The sequence below is a fragment of the Macrotis lagotis genome, chromosome 4 (genome assembly GCF_037893015.1).
Source record: "Macrotis lagotis isolate mMagLag1 chromosome 4, bilby.v1.9.chrom.fasta, whole genome shotgun sequence".
Lineage (NCBI taxonomy): Eukaryota > Metazoa > Chordata > Mammalia > Peramelemorphia > Peramelidae > Macrotis > Macrotis lagotis.
In genome coordinates, this window is record NC_133661.1 from 173,866,837 (window position 1) to 173,875,835 (window position 8,999).

General features: G+C 40.8%; 1 protein-coding gene across 2 annotated transcripts in view; it reads right to left on the reverse strand.

Moving 5' to 3' along the window:
- Positions 1–4,392, reverse strand: part of USP8 (ubiquitin specific peptidase 8) — a 73,533-nt gene extending 69,141 nt beyond the window's left edge. For both annotated transcript variants that reach the window (XM_074234689.1, XM_074234688.1), the window contains exon 1: positions 4,259–4,392. The gene's annotated coding sequence lies outside the window, so the exon portion shown is untranslated. The remainder of the gene's footprint in view (positions 1–4,258) is intronic.
- Between the last annotated feature and the right edge of the window lie 4,607 nt (positions 4,393–8,999).

An 8,999-nucleotide genomic window follows, 5' to 3' on the forward strand; every position in this document is an offset into this window, starting at 1 on the left:
ATACAGGCTAGGTGCCAGTTCCTCTGGCAGATAAAGATATATAAAATGGTCCTCTGGGAACTTGAAATCTATTTAAAACCAAACTAATATATAGTGAGAATAAAGACATGTTTCTCTATATAGTTCCTAATCTAAGCAGGAACTAAATTCAGAAAAAATAGAGATCATTGTGGCCTGGAATATTAAGAGAAAGCCTCTTTCCCTAACCACCTGCAGCCACATATCTCAGCCATCTTCCCCCCACCCCCAATCCATTTTACCTTTTTCTTTGACAATTCTATTCTTCTCTTCAAGGATAATTTCAAAGCCAATCTTCTCTATATTACTTTCCTGATAGCAGTAGCTCTTAAGAGTTTATTCCCTTATTTGAAATCCTTAAATACTTATTTCCTATACCATTCACTTGATCTATTTGCCTTCTTTATACTGCCTTCCCTAAACTGTAAGCCAATTGGTGGCAGGAACCATATTTTCCATCTTTAACTCCTCAAGTACCAGACATATTAGTAGATATTTAAATGTTTAGTGACAACAAAGAGGGATTTGAAAATAGTCTTAAAATATTCACAGAATTTAAGCAGAGAGGGGAGGCTAAGTGGCACGGTGGGTAGAGTACCAGCCCTGGAGTCAGGAGTACTTGAGTTCAAATATGACCTCAGACACTTAATAATTACCTAATTGTGTGACCTTGGGCAAGTCATTTAATCCCATTGCCTAGCCAAAAAAAACCCCCACTTCAAAACAAATAATTAAAATAGGAAGCTACAAGATCATTGAAGCAAATCCTCTATCTATAAATCACTATAGTAATTCCCTCTCCTAATTAATGCCTAATCAACTCTGTCTACAAAGTTGACCTGAGGGTGCTTTTCAAGCTTCTTCCCCACCCCCAGAATGGGAGAGGTGAACAGAGGATGGTAGACAGGGGAAGGGAAGGGAAGGAAAGAAAGATTTTCAGGGGGAAGGGAAAAGTGAAAAGACAGACAACTAGAACAAAGAACAGAAAGAGGACAGATCTTGGGAGCAAACTCCAGTCAGGTGGAAGGAAAAAGGAGCAGTAAGTACAGGTCACACAGGTCACCAAATAATCTGAAAAGCAGGAGGAAAACCAGAAAAGTATAGTTACAGAAATGAAGGGAAGAGAAAGTTCCAAAGAGGGGGGTAGTACCACAGTGAGGTCAAAGAGTAGAAGGGCTGAGAAAAGTACACTGTATTCCTTAAGGAGGTCATTGGTATCAATTTTGCTACAGTACAATGGAAAGAACCTAAACTAGATTAAAAAGGGAATGGGTTAATAGGAAATAGAACTACCTAGTTAGTATAACCCTATTTGCTTTTAACAATTTTCTAACTTTGGTGAACTTTTAGAAAATTATGTAATGGTCTTACACATAAAAAATGTAAACTGTTCAGTCTGGTATATGTGGCATCAAAACACAAACTGGTCAGCACCTCATGTCTATAATGAGGAACTATGGCTAGAAATAAAAAAGAACTATTGGTTTCAAATACAGGAGTCTGCTCACATGACTTCTGTTCAGAAGTGCTGGGTAGTTCATTTACTCAGTTGACAGAGTTCAACTATTAGCAATCTGACTCATTTTTGTGAAGTACTTTATAAAAAAAGGTGCTAAACAAATACATCTAGTAAGAAGCAAATGAATAATATGAAGATGGCAAAGAATTTTAATGTGCATTCAAATTGATAGCTTGATTAACTTGTAAATAAGATACTTAAGCACAATGGGGGTGGGGAAGAGGACAGAATCTGTAATTTAATTCCTTTATGTAACATCTAGTGAGCAAACTGCACATCAGTACAAGCTAGACCTCTAATATTTAGAGAGCTACCTGGGGCACTGAGAGATTAAAGACTTACCCAAAGACACAAAGTCAGGTCTTGAACCCAGGTCTCTTCCTGACTCGTTTTCTATCCTCTACTTACTTCAAGGCCACCTTAAACTTATCAAATGTATTAACTGAATTATAATTCATTTTCAACCAAAAATTATTTTAATGTCAGGAAACACCTTTCTAAAAACCCACCATATATGAAGATTTAAAATAATACACTAAGTTTTGGTTCATAACACTTTTTGAAAAGGATTAATTTGTCATTAAAATTTTAACTTTCTTTGTAAGGGATCTTAATCATGTAAAATTATGACTCATTCCACAAAATTAGAAAGCGATGGCCCATTACTATTAGAAAGGTTTAGGAAGCTTATCTTTTTCAAGTGATAATAATTTGGAAATCAAAAGTAGAATATGCTGCCTATAATGACAACAGTGATAGATAAATGCTTGAAGTTAAATTGAGAGACAACCAATTACCTTGTGATTGTATCTTTTCATATTAGTGAACAATGAATCACATAAAATTAGATATGGTATTTTGTAAACATATTGTACAGAATGTGCATGCAGTTGGAAAGTAGGCTATATAAGCCAATACCATCATTAGAATGTTCTTTTTTTATGAAAATAATCTTAGACATAAAACTATTCAGTAACTCTACTTAACTTCTGTTGTGACTAAATTACCTTAAAATCCATAATTGAAATGAGATATTCTACAGCTAATATAGATGCTAACATCTCTGGAAAAGAAAAAAACTAAAGCTGTATTGGCTCTCCTTTGTGTTAAGAAAATAAAAGTTAAAAAACTTAAGAAGTTTAAATAGTCCTATTTCCTCACATCACCAAATTTTCATTAATAGTTGTTACAGTAGTAAAAAATAGCTTACATTATCATTAACTGAAATTACACTAAAATTATAGTTAAGACATTAGAGTAAGAAATTTTGTTCTGCAACTAAAACACACACAAAAATCCTGAATCATATAAAATGCTCCTCAGACAAACTCAGATCATGAAAGATGTTTCCTTAATTGTATTTATAGTTTTAATAGTAATGCCTCTTCATGTTTCAATGAATGGTTTGTTTGCTCCTGCAATAGTTTTGTCTAGCACATTTAGTGAAAAAAAGTGATGAATATAAAACTTATTTGAAGTGATCTAAGCTTTATCTTCCAATGTCAAGTATATACCTATCATTTATTTGGATGCTAAAGATGATCCTTTTTAGCAGGGAGACACAATATTATCCCTTTCTTTAGTCTTATGATTCCTTAAGGATCTGTTAATATAAAAATATCTTAAAACATTTTTCCATAGCAAGAAGTCCTTATTAAATTTGAAAGATATATAATTTGTAATATTTATTCAAGTATATCCTAACGAATTGACATTTCCAGAAACTAATACCAGTAAACCCTGGCATCACATTCTCTTCCAGTTTATTGGAATACATTGGAATATTCCAAAATATTTCCAATCATCAATCTGTGAGGAGCTATCTAAAACAAGGAATCTTAGGTAGGTTTCACAGAAAAAGAAAATCTTGTTATTTTGGGGGGAAAAATCACTAGTAAGCTTTGCATATTAACATTTATTTAACAACTACCACTTGACATTTTTAAATGGCTGCAGCATGACAGTCATAAAGCTAAGAGTGCATGCAGATTCAGAAAGGGGCATCTTTGACTTATGTAGTGGCTTTTATCCAAGAATTTCAGAGCTCTTTACAAACATTTAAGTACCTCCATCTTTTCAATAATTATTGGAGGCAGATAAATGTCTTATTAGTGGTGAAGTGACTTGTTCAAGGTCAGAGAATGAACTGGAGATGAGAAATAAAACTCAGATGTCTGTCCGGCCTCTTGTACTGCATCTTTACTCAAAAAAAAAAACCCCAAATAACCATACGACCACAACACAGGGTTCTGGAGAGCATCCAAGTAAGAGCATCCACTAAAAAGCTGACTGTGGCCAATAACTGTGTCCGGAATGCTCGTTTTAATGCTGGGTGGGGGTCCACGGTGGCAGCCACGGTTACCTGATCTACATCTCGGAGCGGAGCTAAACTAAGGTAGGTCGCCGGCTTCCCCGCCCCTTCCGAGCTGTCTTTGGGAGAAGCCCAGAGAGGAGGAGGCTGAGGTCGGCTGTCCAGGCCGGGGAGGCCGGCGCGACCGGGCCGGCTTCTCCGCACCGGCCCGAGGGCTGAATGCTCCGCGGCCGGCGGGCCAGGCTCCGAGCTAACGCCGCCCATGCCGGTCCCGGCTCCAAGGTGTCCCCGCCCCGCCCGCCCGCCCCGCAGGACGCCCCCGGAGGGGGCTCGTCTTCAGGCGACGACGGGCGCAGCGGACGCCCATCACGGCGGCTCTCCCGAGACAAGAGGCCGAGGCCGGCGCTTACCGTGGGGGAGGGAGGCCCCGCTTCACCAGCGCCTTTTCGCTCGCCAGAGGCCCTTCTCCCGGGAACCCGCGGAATCAGCCATCGCCGTCCAGGCGGAAGCCAGCCCGGCTCCTCCCCCTTTTCCCAAAATGCACCGCGCCGCGTCGCGTCGCGAAACGTCATCCTGAGGGGCGGGGCTTCCGCTGAGCCTGGGCCCGGCCCCGGGGCTGGGAGAGGATCCCGCTGGCCGGCTGGGAGCGCCGAGCCGGAGACGCCCCTCCCCCACCCGCCCCCTCGCATGCGCGTGCGCGTGATCCCAGCCCCGCGCGCCGCGGCCACCCGCAGCATCGCTTTCCTTCTGCCCCTTCCCACGGGCCCCGCGGCCCATCACGGCCACGCAGCCGACCTTTCCCCCTTCTCCCGATTTTTTTTTTCTTTTTGGCTGGAAAGGACGTCAACTCAGCTTATTTCAATTTAATAAAGATGTATCAGGAAATTTAAAAAAAACAAACCAAAAAACCCCCCAAAATACCAATAACCCTGTCCTTAGGGTGCTTTTGTTCTGCTCCGCAGATAACCTACCTCTTAATCTGCAAACCTAGTCAGGGAGGAAATTCATTCCTGAAGGTGTAAGCGCCTTCTAGGCTAAAGTTACCAGTATTGATTCACTAGGTGGAATTTAATTCATTTCCCTCTTAAAAGCATTAAATTGGGGAACTGTTGTGAACAATGAAATTCTACTTTGATATACTGAGATGCTCTGGTGTCTTGCGGCTTCATCAGCTTAGAGGTTGCCCCCTTTGACTTCTCCTGGACGCTTAGCCCATGCCAGGTGCTTCTTGCCGGCATGCGGGCATCCCAAATCCCTTCGTTATCGCTGACGCACCTTTGCCACATGACTTATCTGTTCATACAAAAGGAATGTAACCAATGTAAGCTTCTGAAGCTCCTAATTGCAACTCCTACTCTCACAGATGAGTTGGGTTCCCAGAGCTTGACTACATATATACTCAGGTTTCTAGGGGGTAAACCATGAGGAATGAGGGGAAAGGGGGGGGGGGGAGGAAAGGTGAATCTCTAAAGCCCCTCTAAGACCCCAACTGGCGTGCATCCCTTTCTCCAAGAGGATAGTTGGGGTGGCTAAGTGGCACAGTGGATAAAGCGCTGGCCCTGGCGTCAGGAGTACCTGGGTTCAAATCTGGTCTCAAACACTTAATAATTACCTGTGTGGCTTTGAGCAAGTCACTTAACCCCATTTGCCTTGCAAAAAAACTAAACAAAAAACTTAAAAAAAAGAGGATAGTTTAAGAATCTAGACAGCCAGCTTTAAGTAGCTTTTAAAATATTTAACATCCCCCCAAAAGTCTGACACACTCTCTCATAAGCGCATGTAGAATCTAGAGGAAAGAGGGACTCAGGCTTAGAAAGCTTTTTCTCAGTCCTCGTTTTTTTTTTACCTCTCTGTGGCATCTGATACTACTCACCCACTTCAATCCATACCTCTCTTCTGCACCCCTTTATTTCTGCTGAGAGCCTCACCTCTCAAACTCTTACTCCCCATATCCTACTCACTCAAGACAGACTCAAGTCCTAATCATTCCAGCTCAGAAACTCATCATTCAACAGGGAGAATCAAAGAGACAGAAAGAAGGTCCAGAGAAAGCAACATGTTGTCATCACCAGAAGATGTCACCTGTTCTGGGAGATTTGAGTTGTCCCTGTGTCTGCCTTGACCATAGTTGTTCCTCATTTGATCCCTATGTGTTCCACTCTTTCCATTAATGTTAAGTATATATTGAGGGGAGAGTAGGTCCCAGATTTATAAGAGAAATTGCTTAGACCAGAAGCTGGATGCATTCCTTACATTTCATCACCCCATTCTGACTATCAGTCCAGGCACAAAGATCCCCCCCATGCAAAGAACCCTGAGGATATAATCTATTCAACATTGAACTGAGTCCTGAGGCTTACCTAATGTGGTTGTGGGTAAGTAGCTTAGAATTATTCAATCACAAAGTGATAATTTTAGAGGTGTAAGAAAATTTAGATGTCAAGATGTAGTCCAACACTTTCATTTTATAGATGAGGAAACTGAGGTCTGAGATGTGAAGTGACTGATCCAAAATCGTATGTGTCATAAGTGGCAGAACTAGGATCTAAACCCAGGTCTTCTGAATATAAATACTATGTCCTTTCCACTTTATATCCTATAATCATTCTGACTCAAGGATTCCACTAACTCATATTTTGCCTGTTAACCAGGATCAGGGACAAAACTCTAATCCCTTTTCCTTTTGTTTCACGAGGATTGACAATCAATATTACCTTTGCTTGTATGAAGTGCAAGACAGACTACTGTTCTAAAGCTCACCTAGGAATTAATTTTTCTTGTTTACCAAGCTCTATCATAACTATCCATATCAGATTGTCTCCTTCCTATTCTTCCCTACCTCCCATTGTTCCCTCTGAAACTCGGGTTCTATTGTTAAATTTCCCTTTGTATTATACTAGTTATATTTATTTATCTATGCTGTTTTTCCCCAATAGAATGTAATGTTTGTCCTTTATTCGTGAAGAAGAATGACATCAGGGATAGATGCCATGACAAGCACATGAATTGGATTTGAGTTGAGGGGGCGCTATACTGTCACCAGCCTTATTTCCTCTTCCAGAGTCATCTAAGATCCAGCGGCCAGATATGAATCAGAATGACTAGAGAGGCCCTGGATGGGAGACAATCAGGGTTAAGTGACTTGCCTGAGGTCACATAGCTAATTTGTGTCAAGCATTTGAGGTCACATTAAAACTCCCATCCTTCAGATTCCAAAGTCAGTGCTCTTTCCATTGAGTCACCTAGCTGCCCTCAATAGAATGTAAGCTTCTTGTGGGAGGAGACTATTTTATCTTTGTACCAATCTCTAGCACAAGTTTGTGGACAGATTCATGGCCACTTGGTAATGGATTCCCTTCTACAAGTCAAGCAGAGTATACTCAGTTTAAAGTAAAGGCATTTAACCTCATTCAATTGATACAAATACAAAAGTGGAATGTCCCCTGACTTAAAGATTTATTTTTATTAGAAGAATGTAACATATTTACTGTTAAGTATTTTATATGTATTCTTACATACACACACAAATACAGAATGATAGGAAGGGCACAAACAACTGCAAAAATCAGGAAAGAACTCCTGACAGACATAATATTTGAGGAAAGCTTGAAGAAGGTACTTGTTCCAAAAAGCAAGAGACAAGAAGAGTTAGTATTCCAGGTGGGAGGGTATCATAGGATACCAAGAGGAAGGGTACAGTTGGATGGGCATCTAGAAAAGATAGAAATAACATGAATGAGTATGAGGAAGTAAGAAGTTGGTCAGGGAAGGGAGCTTCGGTCTAACTGTTCTGTATTTCAGAATCATAGAGATTCTAGGTAGAACATAGACTAAAAGAGAATGGGGGGGGGGGCAGCTAGGTGGCACAGTGGATAGAGCACCAGCCCTGGAGTCAGGAGGACCTGAGTTCAAATATGACCTCAGACATTTAATAATAGCCTAGCTGTATGGCCTTGAGCAAGTCACTCTTAACCCCATTGCCTTAAATAAAATTAAAAAATTTTTTCTTCCTGATTTCTTGCAAAGTCATCAGTTTCCTTTAGTTCCATTCTGCATTTGAAAGTTATTTTCTTCAGAGAGCTTTTTTTAATCTCCTTCTCCAGCTGACCAATTCTGCTTTTTAAGGCATTCTTCTCCTCATTTGCCTTTTTTTTTTTTTTGCTTTTTCCATTAGGCCTAAACTGGTTTTTAGCATATTATTTTCTTCAGTATTTTTTTTGTATTTCTTTCACCAAGCTGTTGATTTGGTTTTCATGATTTTTCTGCATTGCTCTCATTTCTCCTCCCAATTTTTCCCCCATCTCCCTTAATTGCTTTTCAAAATCTTTTTTTTGAGCTCATCCACTTCCCTCTGCCCTGGGCTATAAGCAGAGATCCTGCTATCTTAGTATGGAAGCCCAAACTGAGTGTAGACAAACAGCAGAGTCCTACCCCAGGGAGAGCAGAGAAATCTCTGCAGACTTCCCTTACTGTCTCTGGGAGTGCAGGCTGCTTTCTCTAGTGCTCCTCACTCCACACTCATTCTGGTATAGTAGAGTTCTCTCCCCACCCCTTCAAGCTGTTGCTGGTGATCTTTGGGCTCCCCAGGTCCTGGTGAAACAAGCCTTTCCCGCATAACTTCTAAATTATCTTGGACTGGGAAAATATATCATTCAGTCTTTTTGTGGGTTCTGCCCCTCTAAATTTTGGCTAGAGTCATAATTTTGGCTTTTGGAGTTTGGGGGGAAGGAGTTCCCAGGAAATGCTGCCTTCATGCCACCATCTTGGCTCCGCCCCCCAAAACTTAAAATGTATTTATTTTTTTTTGCAAGGCAGTGGAGTTAAGTGGCTTGCCCAAGGCCACACAGCTAGGTAATTATTAAGTGTCTGAGGCTGGTTTGGAACTCAGGTACTCTTGACTCCAGGGCCGGTGCTGTACCCACTGTACCACCTAGCCGTCCCCTTAAAAATTTTAAAAAATTAAAAAAAGAAAATTAGATTGTCTTGACTTTTCTAGTAGCAAAAGGAATGTTGACTTGATTATTATTCTCTGCCAAAATGCTAGAAAGGGAGGAAAAGAGTAAACAAATATATCATCAGGGTAGTAGGCAAGATATTCAAGCTCACTGGACCATGATGCCTGTTGGGATAAGTTGCATGACTTAATGTTTA